The 21,910-nt window shown below is 33.6% G+C and overlaps 1 pseudogene; it reads right to left on the reverse strand.

Moving 5' to 3' along the window:
- Window positions 1-11,793: 11,793 nt before the first annotated feature.
- LOC123233288 lies at window positions 11,794-14,883 on the reverse strand (annotated as a pseudogene).
- Between the last annotated feature and the right edge of the window lie 7,027 nt (window positions 14,884-21,910).

Consider the following 21,910-nt stretch of genomic DNA (forward strand, 5'->3'; position numbering starts at 1 on the left):
CTAGATCTTGGATGAATCCTTATAATCTCTCACAATAATTCTCCTCAATTGAAAAATGTGGATTGTAATAGTGCTTATGTCATAAAATTGTTGTGAAGGTAATTAGGTAATTCATATGATGTGCTTTATAAGCTTTAAAACACAATATAAATTTGAGCTATTACCAATCACCACTATTATCATTCTTCTAGATATCAGTTTCCTCATATGAGAAAAAGAGACGTGTTCAATTATACAATGTCTTAGGGTACTTCTAAGTCTAAATCTATAATCCTATTTCATAGAATGTTGCTGTTGGAAGAAATTTTAGAAATCATAGCCCAAGTTCTTCATTTTCAAATGGCGAAACTAATGCCCCATAAAATGGCCTTATATTATAGAAGTTATAAAGGAGGCAACTTCTTAAGGAAAATATCTGGGACTAGTTGGTATACTTAGGTATACTATACTCAAAGATGAAGGCTATTTCTTTTTTTACAATTTGATAAAATTTCCTTCCATATTCTTCTGGTTGAAATAAGGTCACAAATTTGAATTATGTAATAGAAATCACATCATTTTAGGCATCACTTAAAACAAGCCATATAGGTATCATGAAGTCCCTTTAGAACATCTGTTATAAATGATGATCTCAGCTCTGCTTGATGACCTCCAATGATGGGGCTATCATTTTTCTTTTGAAGCAGCCCACTTCATTCTTAAATGATTCTTACTGTAAAGAAGCACTTAATTTGGGGTCAGTGTAACTGGGTTCAGATCCAGGTTCTGCCACTTAATTTATCTTTGGACAAGTCATAACCTCCTTCAGACTCATTCTCCTTAACTATAAAATTAGGAATTTGACTAGCTGATCTCAATCATTCTTTCTATATCTAAACCTACAATTCTAGAAAAATTTCTTCTCCCAAAATATCGAGCAGAAATAGAATTTCTTGTAGTATGTGCATGTGACTCTGATTCTTCTGACTACAAGTCCAGTGCATTTTCAATCTAGTTCATATTCTTCTATAAAATTCTTCACAGGCATTCCAAAAATCATAGTGCACAAAGCTATATTGCATTCATTTTAGTGGCACAATGACTGGGGAATATATGAGGCCTGAAATTAAGAGAAATACAATGACTGTACAAAAATATTTTTAGCAACTATTTTATGATTTAAAAAACTACCTCAAAACTGAAAAGACCATCATTTAGAGAATGACTGAACAAGTTGTTGTTTATGATTATAAAGAAATAGTCTTATGCTATTAGAATTGACAAACAAAATCAACACACACACACACACACACACACACACACACACGCACGCACGCACGCACTCACACAAACACCCCAAAACAAAATAAAAGAAAAAAATCTAGATAGGCCTATATGAAGTGATGCAAAGTGAAATGAACAGAACCAGGAGAATGTTGTACACAGAAACACTAGTATATGATGATCAATTGTTAATTACCTTACTATTATCAACCAGGCAAGGATCCAGGACAACCACAAGAAATTCAAGATGAAACAGGCTATCTATCACCACAGAAGAAACTGATGGAGTCTGAATGCAAAATGAAACATACCATTCTTCATTTTATTTTCTCCATCAACTTTCCTAGTATAAGCAATGTGTGTGTTCTTTCACAACATGACAAAAATGGAAAAATGTATTATATGATAACATGTATAAATTTTATCATATTATCTGCCTTCTTGTGAAGGGCAGAGGGGTATGAGGGAGTGAGAAAATATGGGTTGTAAAATGTCTGAAAATTATTATTAAAAATTGTAACAACATGTAATCTCAAAAAAATTAATAAACTGAAAAACAAAGAAAAAGAAAATGCATTGTTGTCAAACTTACAAGAATGTGAGGGTTTACTAATAGCATATAGCTTCATATATTGATCCAGCATATTATTAGGAAGGATATAACTCTGTTAACTTTAGATTAATTTTCTTGCTTAAGGAATTAAGAATCAGACCCACTTGTGCCTCTGGATTTTTAGAAGGACAAGCTTGTATTACACGGATTTTTTTAGGAAATTTACTTTGGCTATTTATCTGTGCCTTCAAAAGTGTTACCATTTGTAGTCAGTCAGTTGATACAACCACAAGTCCTGTCTTTGTCTCTTTCTCTTGCATTATTTATGGGATAAGGATGTTTTGTTTTTTTTATTTTCCTAAATAATGGGAATTCACTTTGCCAGTTTGAAGGAATTTATAAGATATGAAGTGGTATAGCACAAAGACCACCATAAATACATAATTTCTAATTTTAGCTTTCATACCTGCTATGTACTTGACTTCAGCCTCTCAGAGGTCCAAGTATTTTTCTCTCATTGTAAGTTTCAGAAAATTTGCTGATGTGTATTGGTAAGAATTTCCTCATTAGAAGTTTCTTATACAAATTAAATTCTAGGTCCATAAATAAACAATTTAATAAAAAATTAAATTAAAATATTAATAGATGAATGGATAAAAAGAAAATGAGACAAAGAATTGTTGCTCAGATTTCGAAAAATGAATTAATATACAAATGGATGAATAGAAAAATGAATGAATACTGAATAGGTGAAGGAATGGATAAGAAAATAAATGAATGAACAAGTTGATAAATAAATGCCTAAATAAAGTAATTAAGTAACACATAACTTGGGACACATACCTGACATATATGTTGTCCTGTAGAATTATAGTGGCCTATTGTTTGCTTTCCATGGCTCATGTCTCTCCTCAGTGTAATCCATCCTCCATGTAGTTAATATTATTAATAAAATATTTATTTTTTCATTACACTAAAATCCTTAACTTCCTCCCTTCCTCTTCTCTCCCTATCAGAGAAGGCATAATTTCAGAAAATAATATATAAACTTATTCAACTTTGTCTTATTTATTTCTATTTATTAGTTCTTTCTCTGGAGATCATTCTTCAAACATTTTTCTATTGCATATAATATTCTTTTTGTTCTGTTCATTTCACTTCATAATTTCATTAAGTTCTTTCTATATGTTTTTGTTCCCCCAAATGTTCATAATTTCTTAAGGCTCATTAGGATTTCATCACAATCATATATTACAATTTGTTTAGTTTATTCTCAAAGTGTAGTATTTTAATGTCATTTATATTTCTTAAATTTTATTTCTGGAATATATTTAAATCTATGTGACACTTAAATTTCTTTGTATCCTGAACTCTTGGTACCTCTCTCAATGACTTTCATTTTCCCCATATCTCATGTAAGATGCTCTGCTTTCATTATCCATTTTTTTAGTGGTTCTCTCCATACCATGTTATGAAGGTCCTTTATTTAGTACAATGCTTAGTTCAAGTGATACTAACTTCTGGAAGCCTTTCTTATATTCAAACTCCAGGTCCAAGTTCCTTCTTGAAATGCTTGATTTTGTATTTGATGTATATGCCTTTATTTGATTTTCATTATATATGTGTGTGTGCACATACATATGTGTATGTATATGTATTTATGTGTAGATTTATAATACAAATATACTTGTATATATATTTCATATTCAGATCACACATACATACTCACATATATATGTTTATACTTCTTTGACATATTAATATTTTAGTTATTTTCTCAAATAGCTCTTAAAATATTTTTAAAGTGATTCTTATTATCCATATTTTTTAAAAAAGAGGAAACTGAGGCTCATGGAGGTTAAGTAACTTATTCATAATTAAAAAAACACATAATTTTTAGAACAACAATTTGAATGTAGGTCTTTTCCTCTTCAAATATAATATAGTTTTCATTACATTATTTGACTTACTCCTTATAACAGTTATTATTTATATGGAAATGACTATGCTGACATATTTATAATGAGAACTATATAGAAATATTTTTTAAAAGTCTCTCTAGACAAAAGTTTTTCTTCTCTCTAAAAGTAAATGCTTTATGTAAAACAAAATAAAATTAAACAAAACACATTAACCTTTTACTTTAAAATCCAAAAAAATGACTGCAAATATCTATCCCAAAAAGGCAGTAACTGGCAAAATTCAAGAGGTTTTTAGACGTTTAAGCAGAAGGAAGTTTGGGAGCTGTAAGTACATTGTATTTTTTTTTAATAGAAACACAGCTTGACAAAAGTCTAAAATAAACAGTAGATCACCGAAATTATGGAAATAAATTAATTAGATTTGGATTACTCATCCAGATTTTAAGAAAACTAAACTTTTTAAAATTTTTTTTAAAAAAGAAAACTGCTCCCCCTTCTATTTTCCCAGTTTTCCCCCTGCCAAAAACATCTCAATACCATCATAATGACTGTTCCAGCAGTGAACTAAGTATTTTCTTGAGGTATTCTCATGGTTAGAATGTTGTTCAATTCCATCTACTGATCTTTCTAGCTTCATTTTAATTCCAAATAAAATGTCATCTTTTACTAGAAGTCTTTCCCAATCTACCTTAATTCAAGTGCCTTTTTTGTTTGTTGTTTCCTAATTAACTTCTATATAGGTTGATCTGTATACATATATTTGTATGCATTTATTTACATATTGTCCTCTAGATAGATTGTGAGCTCCTTGAGGACAAACATTATCTTTCACCTCTTCTTATATACCCAGAACTTAACATATAAGTACTTAGTAAATATTCATTTATTGTTGATTGGTTATTTATAAATGAAATACCTTCTGTAAGAATGGGGGATGGGACAAAAAGAGCCAGAAGAAGGCAGTTGGTGACAGTTACTGACAGTTGGGACCAGAGGGAGAATTCTGGGTAATTCTCCAGAGGAGGAGGAAGGAGAGGGAAGACTTCCCTGGAGGACTGAGAGAGGGAAGAAGAAAACATCCCAGCTCAAATCCAGTCCTGAGGGTTTCCTGAGGATCTTTCACTGGATATTGGAACCCTGATTCCCTGGTCAAAGGCATCCCAATCATTTCTCACTCAACAAGACTTTAACCATAAAGTTAGCTAAGTTTCTGGACTGCATTTTGGGAGCGATCTCTTAGGCTCCTTCCCCCATTACCCAACCTTGCTGAGAGACCCTTTCTGGTGTAACTTACAATTATAGAAATAGGAAATCGAAATAGAATCTGAAGGAAAAGGAGCGAGGGGAGACACTTATGAATAGGAATACCAAAGGTTCCCATCCAAGTGACAGACCCCATAGAAATAGAAAAGAGGGCACCCCAAAATCCCTCTGCCCTTCACCCCTTTCCCCAATCCCTATATTGATATTAATAAAAGGCATTCATTAGTCAGATAGAGTTCTAGAGTGCCTGAAAGACAACGAGGAGGAGGGGAATTACAGCTTGGTCTGGATGCCTCCATCTTGGAGCCAGACCACCCCCTGTAAAGTTGACTGACCTTGGGGGAGGCTTGTGTGAACCCTGCCCTCATTCAGAATCGGATTGGGGTACCCAATACCTCCTCTTATAGGGAAGCTTTGCCCCCAACTCCTGTGGTGCGGCAAGACCAACCAGGTCACCTAGTTTTGAGGTGATACCCACTGAAATCTCCCAGTGCATATTCAGCAGGAGAGAAGAGCTAGAAGAGAGTCTCTCCTCATAGGCTCTCTTTATCTCCCCTTCTATCATAACATTGGTTACTGGCTCTGTTAATTCTTATACTTCTCATTACAGGAGAATTGAAAATATAAAATAATATAAGAAATGAACTTTCAAGAAGCTTTCAAACTAGTCAGAGATACAAACAAATACAAAGATACCTTTAATTAAAGATAAAATACAATTATTATACAAAAGTTCCATATTTGATTTTGCTCCTTAAAACATGATAGTGTTTTATAACAGTGATTTAATCATAATAGAGACATGTTAAATATATGAAAATAAAACAAAATTAATGAATTCTTATGATACAGTTGGATATGTAAAACTAGAAATGATGTTTTTACAAACAATTTTTCCCTTTGATGTAGCAGGGTTTGGGGATTTTTTTGATGTTTTAAGGTTAGTAGTCAGAAGGACACAAGGAAGCTAGGAGATTTTCCTGCTTACAGTTTGACCTGAAACACTTCTTTAATTTGGAGGTACAATGTCTCATGCCAGATACAAAACGTTTAAAGAATAATTTCCACTAAAGTGACACTGCTAATTAAAAACATGGGGGTTTTGAAGTGATTATTAATCTGACAGTTCATTACGGAAGAAGTGACCATTTTTCATTGATTCCAGCTCATTATTCTATGGGAGCCAATTGATAATGTCCCAAAGAAAAATGAAGAGATTATTTGGATATTTTAAGAAAGAAAGCTCCTAGATGATATGACAAAGTGGTTTCATTCTTCCTTACTTTTTTCCTAAAGAGTCCAAATTTCAATAAAGCACATTTTATCAGGAATTTAGAGTAATAAATGGACAAGTAAAACAATGTGGACTATTAGTGATACAAATTGATTATATATATGTATATGTATATATATATATATACATATATACATATATTCTACTTGAATAAAGGTAGTTGGTAAGCTCTTTGAAGACTGGAATTTTTTTTTTAATTTTTATATCCCAAGGGCCTNGGTTTTGAAGTGATTATTAATCTGACAGTTCATTACGGAAGAAGTGACCATTTTTCATTGATTCCAGCTCATTATTCTATGGGAGCCAATTGATAATGTCCCAAAGAAAAATGAAGAGATTATTTGGATATTTTAAGAAAGAATGCTCCTAGATGATATGACAAAGTGGTTTCATTCTTCCTTACTTTTTTCCTAAAGAGTCCAAATTTCAATAAAGCACATTTTATCAGGAATTTAGAGTAATAAATGGACAAGTAAAACAATGTGGACTATTAGTGATACAAATTGATTATATATATGTATATGTGTATATATATATATACATATATACATATATTCTACTTGAATAAAGGTAGTTGGTAAGCTCTTTGAAGACTGGAATTTTTTTTTAATTTTTATATCCCAAGGGCCTTATGTGACATCTAGTGCAGATTGAGCACTCACAATTTCTATAGTTGGGAGCAGCTGAGTAACTCAGTGGATTGATAGCCAGGTCTAAAGACTGGAGGTCCTAGATTTCAAATCTGGCTTCAGACACTTCCCAGCTGTGTGACCCTGGGCAAGTCACTTAAACCCCATTGCCCATCCTTACCACTCTCCTGCCTTGGAACCAATTCACAGTATTGATTCCAAGATGGAAGGTAAATGTTTAAAAAAAAATTATATAGCTCGATCAATTATAGCAAAACTGAAATAATTGGTACATAAAATTGTCCTATATTATAACCAAAGGATCTTAATACAGACACTTGAAGTGATATGCCTATATCACTTTATATCAGTACCAGGAAATTTTTTGAACTATGAGTTTTAGATAAAGTGTCAAGTTATATGTCAAAGTTTATAATTATCTTGAAGCTTGCTATCATAATGATCACAGGACTAATCCTTATTCCTAGCATTGATACTCAGTGTATTTTGACCTATGGTTTGAAGACTCTCAAAGTTGAGGACACAGAAAAATAAACTATAGAGTCAATAACAGAATTAAATAGCAGAATAGAGCAGAATAGAAAAGTTTAACTAGAGGGATTTTAATGATCATCTAGTCCAACACTCTTACTTTTTAAAGAAAGCAAATGAGAGATTAAAGTATATAATTTGTTTGAGGTCACACTGATAGATGGTGTTTACATTACAATTTGTGTTTATTACTTCATCCTATATTCATGATGAGGGATGAGGTGGCCTTTTCTCAGTTCTCAACCTTCTTCAATTCTCTGCAGATTTATATCCTGCTCCCCTCTCTCATCTCCTTGATACTCTCTCCTCTAAGATTTTTGTTTGTTGGTCTTAACACTATTCTCTTCTAGTTATCTCCCTACCTGTCTAATTACAAATATTCTATATTAAAACTTAATCCATATCAGAATGACTGAATATGTATATCACCTAATTCTTTGCCCTTAGCTTTTTTCTGGCTGCATATCATTTTGCCTAGTGATCTGGCTCACTATCATCCCTTTTGTAGACCTATTTAGGTATTTAGGTCTACTTATCTTTCCCTTACTTTCCCTTCCTAATCACTCATCTCCAACAGACTATTTAACATTCTGACCTGAATGAAGCAGAGATATCTTTAACTCAGCATATCAAAATTTGAATTTATTATCCATTTCCCTTTGCCTTATGCCACCTTGCTTCCTATTTTTTTCTATTTCTGACAAGGTAAGTGAGCATCATCTTCTCAATTTCAGAATGTAAGGGTTATCCTTGATCCCTCACTCTCTTTCACATCCCCATATATAATTTGTTGCCAAGTTCTATTCATTTTATCTGATTATCATATCTTGATTGGAATAGTTTATAAGTCCACCAATAGGTGATTAATGTACATTTTTCTCAACCTCTCTAGCATTTGCCATTTCTTATATAAATGAGGTAGTACCTCAGAATTTTTTTAATTTGCAAATCTCTAATCAATAGTGATTTTCACAATGATCTCTTGAATATAACCTTCCTCTACTCTGATACCACCAATACCTTGATGAATATCCTTATCACTTTAATCCTGAACAATTGAAAGAAAATTTTAAGCAATCTCCTTTCTTTAAGTCTCTCTTCACTCAATTCCATCCTTTACAATGATATCAATATTATCTTCCTTCAGTGCAGGTCTGACTATGATGCTGTGGTTTCCCTATATCACTCCTTCAATCAAATATAAAATGATCTATTTGGCATTTGAAGTCTTTTAAAAACTTAATGTTTCCTACCTTTCCATTCTTCTCACTTCTTATTCTCCAACCATATGCCACCATCAAATATTCTGTGACCAGCAATGATGGAGTCTACTGAAAGTTGCATGTAATATTCTATTTTCTAGTTTTTGGTCATTTTCTTCCATACAAAAATTGATTACTTCCTCATTTCTACTTTATGGCTTTCTTTAAGTCCCAGAGAAATTTCTCCTTCTGCATGAAGTCTTTTCCATTCCCCTCTTTTTGCTACTTTCTTTCTCCTGTTTATCTCCAAGATAGTCTTTCTATATTTGTTCTTATGCTATAGTTTGGGTGTTGTCTCCTGTGATAGTGCAACTAAATCTGCCCTGCCCATTTTTATATTTAATCACCAAAAGTGAGAGCATCCCCACCTAATTCACAAGTTGGGAGGTCTGTGACCCATGTGTGCTAGAGTGAGTGATGAATCAAAATTACTGACTGCCTCCTGGGCAATCCTAAAAAAACATGTGTTTTGATTGAACATATAAACTAAGAGGAAGGCACAGGAAGTGATGCAAAAAGTGATGGCTGGCTTAATTACTTTACTTTTTGATTAGTAAAATATAGTTGTGAATTGTTAGATACATAGAAAGGATCAAAAATTAACTTCTGGATGGGAACCGTGCAACAAAAAGTAGAATAGTTATTAAAAAGAGATGAGGGGGCAGCTGGGTAGCTCAGTGGATTGAGAGCCAGGCCTAGAGATAGGAGGTCCTAGGTTCAAATCCGGCCTTAGACACTTCCCAGCTGTGTGACCCTGGGCAAGTTACTTGACCCCCATTGCCTACCCTTACCAATCTTCCACCTATAACTTAATACACAGAAGTTAAGGGTTTAAAATTAAAAGAAAACAAAAACAAAAACAAAAAAGAGATGAACATCTGTTTAAATCTATAGGAAAAAAGCTACAGAAAGTAAGGAAGGAAAAGATGAAAGTATACATGTGAAAATCATTCAAAATGTATCTCAATATTATTGCAAAAAAAAGTGAAGTTCTCTGTCAGGAGGTAGATTTTTTTTTTCTTCATGAGATTTTTTGGAATTATCTAGGATGATCCCACTGATCAGAGCAATGAGGTCTTATATATTTGATTATCATCACAGCATTGTTGGCACTGTTCACAATGATCTCTCAGTTCTTATTTCCCTTTGCATAAGTTCATATATGTCTTCTCATTTTTTGAAACTCCTACCTTAGCATTTCTTACATATAATAGTATTCCATTGTAATCATATGATGTATATTTCTTAGCCATTAACCTTTTGGTGAGCATCCCCTTAATATACAATTCTTTACCACCACAAAATAGATGATAGATAGATAGATCAATACATAAATTGATACATAGATAGATGCACATAGATATTTCTCCCTTGCTCTCTTTTGGATAAAGATCTGGTAGTAGGATTACTGGGTAAAGTGTATAAATAGTTCCATAGCTCTTTGGGCATAGTTCCAAATTGTTCTCCAAAAAGATTGGACTAGTTAGGTGATAGCAAACTTATGACATTCATGTCAGCACTGACATGCATAGCCATTTTTATGACACGTGGCCACATGTGGCCACAGAGAAGTATGGAGCTGCATGTTGAGGATGAAACATTTGCTGTATTGTAATGTAGATACTCTATGCACTATAGATGACAATTCTACCTATATTAATTTATCTATTTTGGTTTATCAAATACAGTTATATATTACAATTATACGTTTTTGCTATTTAAGCTATAAATATCATAAAATTATGTTTTTTTTTCTTGAAGTGACACAGTGATATGCTTGTTTTTTTGGTGAATTTTAACACATCAACCTCAAAAGGCTGCCCATCATTGGTGTTTATACCTCCACCAACAGATCATTTGTGTACCTATTTTCCTTCAGCCCCTCTAGTATTTGTCATTTTTTAAATGAATGAGGTGGTACTCCAAAATTGCTTTAATTAGCAATTCTCTAATCTATAGTGATTCCGAGTATTTTCATATCACTATAAATAATTTTTTATTTCTTCTACTGACAGCTATCTATTCATATATTTTGATCATTTATTTATTAGGGAAGATTATTACTTTTTTATAAATTTGATTCATTTCCCTATATATTTGAGAAACGAGGCCTTTATAAGAGAAATTTGCTATAAAATTTGACAATGTTCTTTGTCTGTTATCTTTTCATAAAATATAATTTCCTTGATAACCTTTTTAAAATAGTGCTATTTTTTGTTTGTCTTGTCTGAGATCATAATTACTATCCCAGCTTTTTTTTATTTCACCTGAAGCAAAAGAGATTCTACTCAAGCTCTTTATTTGAACTCTGTTAAACTCAAGAATCTTGACACTTGACTATTTTTTACCTTTAAATTAACTTATTCTACTTTTGTTCTGTCACATAGCACTATCTTCATTTATTTCTGCTACTCTTGAAATAATTATAGAAAATATCCCCTATTTCCCAACTTTCTGTCAACTCCCAACTCCTGTGCCTGGTAACCAAGTTCAGTGTCACTGAATCTTTACAACTGACCATGACCATTTTTCTCCACCTTGAAACTGTGATGCAAAATAGCTTATGTGCAATAGAGTTGCCAGGTGGTAACAACTATATCTAGGACCCATAATGAGTCCCTTGTAATATAATTTTTTTCAGCTTGAAAATAATTATTTTTCTTAGATCCATAGCAACACCCCCACCTCCGAGGGCACTTCTTTACCCACTCTCTATAAAGTGGCCTTACAATCCAGAGAGGGTTCAATAGAGCAGTGTTTGTTATATGTGTGAGGTGAGAGTTCTCTCTTTTCCCAATTACTCCTTACTACACTCTTCCTCCAAAAATGCAAACAAACAAATAACTCAGGTACAAACATAGTCTGCTGCTATAGGGGGGAAGTATAGCTTAAAATGAATGCCCAGTTTCAATAAAAAAAAAAAAAACTATGTACAGTGTTTTTAAACCTTGGATGGACACATGGAACTCCAATTAGAGTAGGGAACTTGGTCCTGCTCTTATATCCCCCTGCATCTCTTCTTTACTTTTTCATTCTCCTTCCCTATCAAAATTGGTCATTTATAGTCTTCATCCTTCATCCATTTGAGCCAAAGCCTGGTGAATTCCTCCAACACAATGACATCATTTGTGCCATATTTGGTTTATATCCTAAGAAATTGTTATCCACTGCATAATTTATCTTAGAGACAACTGATTGAGGTTTGGAGTGGCCATTAGGCTTGTTGTGCACTGGGACCAAGGGGAAATCTACTGAAACATCTCCTCCCTGAGATACAACCCACTTTATTTTTACCCTATGGGCCAGTGTTGGTGAAACTATGGCACACCAATCAAAGCATGTCAGAGGGAGCTGTTCCCTTCCACCTCTCCACACTCACCTGAGGACACTTCTTACATGACCAACCCCTCTGCCCAACAGACCAATGGGAACACTTCCTCCCTCTGGGATTAAGTCTGGGATAAGGCAGGGGGCTCACATGTGGCCTGAGTGTTATAGTTTGGCCCCTCAGTCTCTAAAAGATTCACCATCATTCCTATAGGCCAGTGATTCCCAAAGTGGGTGATACTGCCCCTTGTTGGGTGCAATCCAGGGGGAGTGTGATGGCCACAGGTGCATTTATCTTTCCTATTAATTGCTATCAAAATTTTTAAAAAATTAATTTCCAGGGGGCTGAGTAATATTTTTTCTGGAAAGGGGGTGGTAGGCCAAAAAAGTTTGGGAACCACTGCTATATGATATAAGTGTTCTCAGTAGCTCCTTGTTGGTGCTTTCCTTCATTATAATATTAGAGGTCAGATTGGTATCTTCGCATTTTAACTTTCCATCCAAGGCAAGTCCTTCTTTCTCTCTATTTTCACTGAGCAATGGAGTTAGATTATATACTTTACGGAATGTAGAACTAGGAAACACCTGGCCACCTTGTTTTATGTGAGCCACTGAACATTTATATTGCTCAGTATTGAAGAGACAGATATGGGCATATTTTCTCAGAGACTCTTATCTTTGATGGTTTTGGTGGAGTTACTGGTGATATGGGCATTAACCCTAAGTGGCTCCCCTTGGTCATATAGCTCTTTGTCCTATAAGGCCTCCAGGTTCAGGGATCGGTGTGTGAATGGAATTAGCTCATCCTCATTCATTTGTGTAGACTTAGCCACCAGGAATAATGTCACCCCACCCAATTTAGAATTAAGCGTGGAGGGGGAGGTCTGTGACCCACATGTGATAGTAAGTAACAAATCAAAAACAAGGGTCTAATCTTTGGGCAGTCCAAAAAACAGTGCTGAGGCTGTCATTTGTCCACTTGAAATTGGAGGTGAGTGCAGGAAGTAACAAAAGCTGCTATCTTTTAAATATGATGGTAACTTCCTGTGGAGGGTTGGTGCTTTTAACTTGGTGTTAAAGGATCTCTGGTGAGACCTCAGACGGCTTCCCTCTGAATTTTCACGTGTGGGTAAGTTAGACCGAATCTCTTTCTATTCCCTCGGTGTTTCTGAAGGCTCTAGCCTTAAGGAGGCCTCTCTTATTGGAGGAGGCCTTGTGGCTAGAAACTTTGTTTAATTAACATCTGTGCCCCTCTGCTGGGGCCTCTAAATTCCTACCTGGTTCAGATCTCGGGTCCAGGCCAGAGTTTCTCTCTCTCAACTTCCCTAACTTCAACCCTCCTAATTGTAAATAAACCACAATCAAAGTCATCCTGACTTGGGTCTATTTTATTTTGAAATCGAGTTAATTGATTTCTGGCGACCACACCTAAAATATCTAGTTTTCCCTTATTACATTGGTCAAACAAGAATAAATGACAGGCAGTTTCAGTGATGGACAGGGGACCAGATATCTCTGGGGCAAATTGTACTTTCCTAATAACCAGCCTCACTGAATTCCTCTCATTGAATTTCTCTTCCAATGCTTTGGCACAGAAAGCTCAAATCTCAAAATCTACCCTGCAGGCCTTCCCTGTGTCCTCAGGTCAAGATTGCAATGTAACAGAACAAGGCAGGTTCTGTGGAATTGTGAAGGAAAAGGGGTGACTATGATGACCCAGCTTCCTCAGCCATCTTTCCTGAAGTCATTGGTGGGTAGAAGTAGGTCAGGGATGGCAGGGAAAGTTTGATAATTCTTTCACAACAGCAAGCCCAAAATGTGTATTGTCCTCTGGAAAACACAAGAAGGCACAAGTCAAGATCACATTTACTTTTTGGAAGTTCAAATAGTCTGAGTCCATTAGCACCACTCCATCCACATGACCCACTTGATCCAGGTGAGCCACAGAGTCCTTCTTGCACAAGCACACTCCTAGTTTGCTGTAAAGACTTGACTTCTTAAAGATCCTAATCCCTGATTCCTCTTCAATGGTGCATGCAGCAGTCTGCCTACCTAGTAGCTCACTCCTTTTAATCTATTTTAAACCAGTAGGCTAAGTCTCTCTCAGAGCTAAGAGCTTTTCAGCATGCTGCTACTACTGCTGCTTCCAGCCTCCAAGACTGGCTCCTGGTGTGCTCTGAGCATGAGTGTGCTCTGAACAGGCCCCCAACCTACTAAAAAAGAAATATACCTCTCAAAGGAGATATATTGATTGGGAAGGATCTAGATGGATTGGTGATGAAAAATCCCCACCTAGAAGCCTTCCCAGGGCCAGGGAAGCATAAACCCCTTGAGACTATAGGAAACCAAGTCTATTTTGTTTATTGAGGTTAGGGAAATGTAAGGTCCTAACTCTACACTTTCTATGCTCCTCTCATAAGAGAGCTCTTCTGATCTTCTTTAAACCCTTCTTAATTACTTCCTGATCTTTCTAACCCCCCCAAAACCATCTGACATCCTTGCTAAACTAAATATCCCAGATTGTCTCTAAAAGACTGAAGAGACTGGACTCACAGGTGGACTGAGTCTTTCCCCAAGCCTGGGGTTGGCTTCTTAGGTAGAACCTAAAATTCCATATGTAAAACCCATATGTTTATCTTAGCCAAAGTGCCACAGCCAAATTGTCCACAGCACTGCAAGGAAATTTCCTAGATATCTTCAAAGCCCAAACCAACCTAGTTTGTCCACGAAACAAGTCGATACAGGAATTTGATGGTGCAGGTGTTATCCCTTTCAGCTCAAGGAAAGAACAGTTCAGGAGTGACAATTCTTTCTCCATTACATCCCCAGACCCTCCACTCTGCAGAGCTTCCCCTTCTAGAATCTTTTCCAAGGTTTATGACAATTCTCTTCTCTCTCTCTTTTAGAGACAACCTTTGCATTTTCCCCTTTCCCTTTTTCCTCTATCCTTACACTACTGTCAGATATTTTCTGATTCCCTGAATTGTCCTAGGGGTGGGATAGGCAACTGATTCACCACAACTTTTTATTAGCCATGAACTTCCAAAGTTTGATGTGAGGTATTATTTCCTTGTATATATGAGGAAAGTTATTTCAGCGGGAATGTGGGAGAGTTCAGAAGGATTGCTTCTTGTCCTCTATTAACTATATAGAATGCTTCCAAGACAAATAGATTAGCAGAAACTAAGTTTAGACTAACACCTCAGATTGTATAACAAAATAAGGTCAAAATGAGTAAAAAATTAGACATAGAGACTGATGCAATTAATAAGTTGGGGGAAAATGGAAAATATACTAATCATTTATATGGATAAAAGGAAAAATATGATCAAACAATTTATAAAGAGGATCAACAGAAAGTAAAATCAATGATTTTGATTATATGAGACAAAAAAAAAAGGTTTTGCATAGACAAAACCGTTATAGCTAGGATGTGAAGGGTTTCAGGGAACTAAGAATCATTTTTTTTATAAAAATATTTTCTCGTAATAACATTTGCCTCAAGTATATAGGAGACTGAGATAAAAATTATATAAAAAGTAAGAATTATTCCCCAATTGATAAAATTTCAAGTGGTATGAATAAAGTTTTCAGGAGAAAAAATCATTCTTATAAATAGTCACATGAAATACTTAGATAAATGAAGATTAGATAAAGAAATGAAAATCAAAACAACTCTGAGATACCTCATCATATATATTGATTTGGCTAATATGATAGAAAAGGAAAGAAGAAATACTAGAAGTGTGGAAAAAGAGGAACACTAATGTATTGTTAGTAGCTTTGTGAAACAAAAACTAGATCACTATTTGATATGATACCAAAAGGGCTATATAACCTTGCAAAGCCACAATTATGTTTGTATACAAAAAAATGGAAAATAATATATCTCTGGGAAAAAATAACATTTTTTTGTGGTTGGTAAAAAATTACAAAGGGATTTTTAAATTAAATTAAATTAAAGGGATACTCATCAATTAGGGAATTACTAGACAAGTTATAGTATGTGATAGTGATGAAATTCTAATAAAAGACAAATATAAATGTTTCACTTAAAGCCAGGAAGACTTATCCAAACTCATAAAAATTGAACTCAGCAAACTAGGAAATGATTACACATAATAATAGCAATAGATATCAAAAAGTCATAGAAAATTATTCCAAAAGACCCACCCATTGTGAAAAATACTTTCTACCTCCAGGGAAAACTAATAAATTCTGAATGCATATTGGAACATACTTTTTTCACTATATTTTCATACATTGTATTATGTTTTTCCTTAGTAATATGACTAATATGGAAATACAGTTTTCGTGATTTCACATGTTAGATTGATATTGTATTTCTTGCCTTCCCAATGGATGTGGTAAGGGATGGAGGGAAGGAATTTGGGATTCAATATTTAAAATTAATTTTAAATATATGTACATATATGATATTTTAATGAAATGAACTATAGGAGCAGGAATAGCTATAGCAATAGCAGTAGTAACATCAGTAGCAGCAGCAGTAACAGGAGTAGGAGTAGTAAAGAATTTTCCAAGCCTTTAAATAATACCTGATAAAAGTAAAAATTAATGTTTAAAATGAAAACATGGAAGAATTTATTTACTAGAAATGTAAATCTATTTGAGTACTGGTAAGGGAATAGTTGAAGAAGTGCTCACATTATAACAATGCAAAAAAGGGATAACATTCCCTGCAAAATCTTACTCTTATTCATGCTTCAGAGTGAGATTAAAAAAGAAAAAATAATAATAATTCAAAGCTTTGGCATGATTCCCATCCAGATTTTTAACTTTATTTTATTGTTTTAAATCTTATTTTATTTTCCCTCTATTACATGTAAAAAGTCTTTCCAAATTTAAAAAAAAATGATCATTTTGAGTCTTGAACTCTATCTCTCCCTTCCCCCTCCCTCCAGCACTGAGATGGTAAGGGATCTGATATGGATTTTATATATGCAATTTTGTAAAATATTTTCCCTCTATTAGTCCCTTTGTGGAAGGAAATTCAAACAAAAAATTAAGAAAGAATTTCAAAGAAGTTTACTATGGTGTGAATTTAGACTCCCTCAATTCTTTCTCTGAAGAATTTTTATAATAATTTATTTAGGATTGTTTTATATCATTGAATTGCTGAGAATAGCTGTGTTATTCACATTTGTTCATCTTACAGTATTTCCGTCACTGAGTATAATGATTTCCTGGTTCTATTTACTTCATTCCAGTTCATTTTTAAGTCTTTCCAGGTTTTTATGAGCCCCCTTACTCATCATTTCTTAGAGCACAATGGTATCCCATTACTATCATATACTATAACTTAACCATTCCACAATTTATGAGTATCCCCTTATTTTCCAGTTCTTTGCTCCCACAAAAAGAGCTATTTTAAATGTGTTTGTACATATAAGTACTTTAACTTTTTGTTTTTTATTTCTTTGGGATACAAACCTAGTAATGTTATTACTGGGTCAAAGGGTATGTACTGTGTTACAGTCCTTTGGGCAAGGTCCAAATTATTTTCCAGAATGGTTGAATCAATTTAGAAATCCCTGTACAGTACATTCGTGCCCCAATTTTCTCACATACCCTCTAAGTTTTCTCAATTTCCTTTTTCTGTCATAATAATTAAACAGATAATTATGGGGCAATCCCTTAGAATTCTTTTAACTTTTATTTCTCTAATAGTGATTTATAGCATTTTTATATGACTAAAGGGAGATTTAATTACTTTGAAAACTGTCTGTTCTTATTCTTTTGAGCATTTATCAACTGGGGAATGATTTCTATTAGTATACATTTGACTCATTTCTTTATGTATTTGAAAAATGAGACTCTGATTAGAGAGATTTATAAAAAAGTTCACCTTTATGATACAATGTATTATTTCCCCTGCAAAAATTTCTGACTGGCAATTCCCCAATTTGTCCTTTTTTCAGTCAACTGCATTACCTTTTCTTGTCCTCTTTCCTATAAAGAATTTCTTTCCTGTAGGGCAAGATTGATGTCTATGCCTAAATGATTTGTGTATGCTCTTCCCTCATTGAACAAATTCTAATGAGAGTGAGGTTCAAGTGCTCCCCTCCATGCTTATACCATCTTTCTCTTCCCTATAAAAGCTCATTCATGCCTCCTTTATGTGGTATAATATACTCCATTTTATTTTTTCCCTTTCTCTTTCTCCCAATACATACCGTTTTCACATTTAATTTTATTTTCTTTTATTTTCTTTTTTTAAAAACCCTTAACTTCTGTGTATTGGCTCATAGGTGGAAGAGTGGTAAGGGTGGGCAAGGGGGGGTCAAGTGAGTTTCCCAGGGTCACACAGCTGGGAAGTGTCTGAGGCTGGATTTGAACCTAGGACCTCCTGTCTCTAGGCCTAACTCTCTGAGCTACCCAGCTGCCCCCCTTAATTTTATTTTTTAAGATGTCATCTCACATATATTAAATACACCTGTTCCTTCTGTCTATACATACTGCTTTATGTTCCCTAATAATAATACAAGTCTTAGGAATTAAAAGAATCATCTTCCTAAATATAAACAATTTAAAATCATTCAATATGTTTTAATTTCTCTTTCTATTTATCATTTTGGGCATTTCTTGAGTCTTTTATTTGAGAGTAAGGTTTTCCATCCACCTCTGTTATTTTTATGAGAAATGTTTGAAAATCCTGTTTCGCTGGATACTCATTTTTCCCTTGAAGGATTATACTCAGTTTTTCTGGGTATATGATTCTTGGTGAAAATCTTAGCTCCTTTGTCCTTTGGAATATCATATTCTAGTCCTTCCAGTCCTTTAATATAGAAACTTCTAAATCTTGTGCTATTCTGACTATAACTCTGTGATATTTGAATTGTTTCTTTTTGGCTACTTGCAATATTTTTCTTCTTGGACTGGGATTGCTAGAATTTGGATATAATATTGCTGAGAGTTAATATTTTGGGATGTTTTTCAGGAGATGATTTGTTCATTTTTTAAATTTTGATTTTGCCCTCTGATTCTAGAATATCAAGGCAGTTTTCCTTGAAAAATTCTTGAAAGATTATGTCTAAGTTAGCATTTTTTATGGTTTTCACTTAGTTCAGTTATTTGTGGATTATCTTTCTTGTATTTCTTTCCAGATTAGTTGTTTTCACAATGAGTTATGTCATATTTTCTTCTTTTTTCATTCTTTTGACTTTCTTTGATTATATCTTGATGTCTCATGGAGTCATTAGCCTTCTCATGCCCAATTCTAATTTTTTAATTTATTTTTTAAATTTTTTTTCCAGAATCACATGACTCTTGTTGTTTCTCTCCCCTATTCCCTCTCCACTCCCAGAGTCAACAAGCAATTTCACTGTGTTATACATATATTATCACTCAAATCCTGTTTCCATATTATTCATTTTTGTAACAAAGCAATCTTTTTAAAACCAAAAATCAAACCCATATAAAGAAGTAATAAATCATATTTTCTTATGGGTTTCTACTCCCACAGTTCTTTTGACAGATATGGATAACATTCTTTCTCATAATTCCCTTAATGTTGAGCTGGATCATTTAATTGCTTTTAGTAGCAAAGTCAATCATATTTGATCTTCCCACAATATTTCAGTTACTGTGGATAATGTTCTCCTGGTTCTTACTTTACTCTGAATCAGTTCATGAAGGTCCTTCCAGTTTTTATAGAAATCAAGGCATTCATCTTTCCTTTTGGCACAATAATATCCCATCACCATCATATACCACAATTTGTTCAGCTATTCCCCAATTGAGGAGTACTTCCTCATTTTTTAATTTTTTTTCCACATCAAAAGGTGCAGCTATAAAATTTTTTTTAAAAACAGAACCTTTCCCACCTTTTTATCTCTTTGGGATACAGACCTAGTAGTACTATTGAATCACAGGGCATGCATTCTTTTAAAGCCCTTTGGGCATGATTCCAAATTGTCTTCCAGAATGGTTCTATCAATTCACATCTCCACCAGCAATTCATTAAAGTCCCAATTTTGCCACATCCCCTTCAACATTTATAATATTCCCTCACTGTCTGCTAGTTGTAAGATGGTACCTCAAAGTTATTTTGATTTGCATTTCTCTAATCAGGAGGGATTTAAAACTTTTTATATGATTATTGATAGTTTTAATGTATTCAGCTAAAAACTGTCTATTCATATGCCTTGACCATTTATCTATTGGGAAATGGTTTGATTTCTTATAAATTTGACTTCTTTCTTTGTTTACTTGAGAACTTAGATCTTTGTCAAAGAATTTTCTGATGAACATTTTCCCCTAATTATTGCTTCCCTTCTAATTTTGGTTCCATAGCTTTTATTTGAGCAAACCCTTTTTAATTTAATATAATCAAAATTAATCATTTTACACTTTGTAATGTCCTCTATTTCTTCCTTCTTAAATTCTTTTCTTCTCCATAGACCTACCAGGTATGCTATTCCATATTCACCCAATTTACTTATAATATCTCTCTTTATGTTTAACTCATGTACCCATTTTGAATTTATCTTGGAATAAGGTGTGAAATATGAACCTAATATAATTGTTACAATACTATTTTCCAATTTTCCCAGCACATTTTGTAAAGTAGTGGGTTCTTATTCCAAAACCTAGGATATTTGAGTTTCTTGAACAAAAGATTGCTGAAAATATTTATCCCTAATCTATTAATTGATCCACCATTCTGTCTCTTAACCAATACCAGACTGTTTTGATGATCACTGCTTTACAGTACAGTTTAAGATCTGGTATTGGCTAGGCCATCATGTTTTTTTTTTAATTAGTTCTTTTGATATTCTTGATCATTTGTTCTTCCAGAAGAATTTTTTTTTTATTTTTTCTACAGATAGATTTACAAATATTTTATATTGCTTAGACTGATTCAAATGGGGTTTCTTTAACTCTTTCTGCTTATTTTTGTTGGAAATATATAGAAATGTTGATGATTAATGTCGGTTTATTTTGTACTATGCAACTTTGCTGATGTTATTGATTATTTCCACTAGTTTTTTTACTTGATTATCTAGGATTCTCTAAATATAGCATCATATTATCTGTAAAGAGAGATAGTTTAGTTTCTTCATTGGCTACTTTAATTCCTTTAAATTATTTTTTTCTCTAATACTACATTTAGCCTTCTACCAAAATATTAAATAATAATGGTGGTAATGGGCATCCTTGCTCCACTCCTAATCTTATTGGGAAAGCTTTTAACTTATCCCCATTGCAGAAGATAGATGCTTATGGCTTTAATTTGAAACTATTTTTTATTTTAAGGAAAAACCCTTTTATTTCTACTTTGCCTTTTGCTTTTTCTGCATCTACTAACATAACAATGTTGTTTCTGTTAGTTTGATTACTGATATAGTCAATAATGCAGATGGTTTTCATAATGTTAAGCCAGTCTTTCATTCCTGATATAAATCTCCAAGTGAATAATCTTTCTGATTACTTGCTATAGTCTCTCTGCTGGTATTTTATTTGAGACTTTTGTATCAATGTTCATTAAGGAATTTTTCTTTTTCTGTTTTTGGTCTTCCTGACTTAGTTATCAGTACCATATTTTTGTCATAAAAATAATTTTAAAGATTCTTTTTTGCTTTTTTTTGTCAAACTGTTTCAATAGTATTGGGGTTAGTTTTTCTTTAAATGTTTCATAGAATTCACTCATGAATCCATGTAACCCTGGGGATCTTTTCCTGGGGAGTTTATTGATGACATGTTCTTTTTTTTCTGAGATGGAATTACTTAAATATTCTATTTCCTCTTTTGTAAATGTAGGCAATTTATATTTTTTGTAAATATTCACCCATTTCACCTAGATTATCATATTTATTGCCATA

This window comes from Gracilinanus agilis, chromosome 2 (assembly GCF_016433145.1).
Source record: "Gracilinanus agilis isolate LMUSP501 chromosome 2, AgileGrace, whole genome shotgun sequence".
In the NCBI taxonomy this organism is placed as follows: Eukaryota; Metazoa; Chordata; class Mammalia; order Didelphimorphia; family Didelphidae; genus Gracilinanus; species Gracilinanus agilis.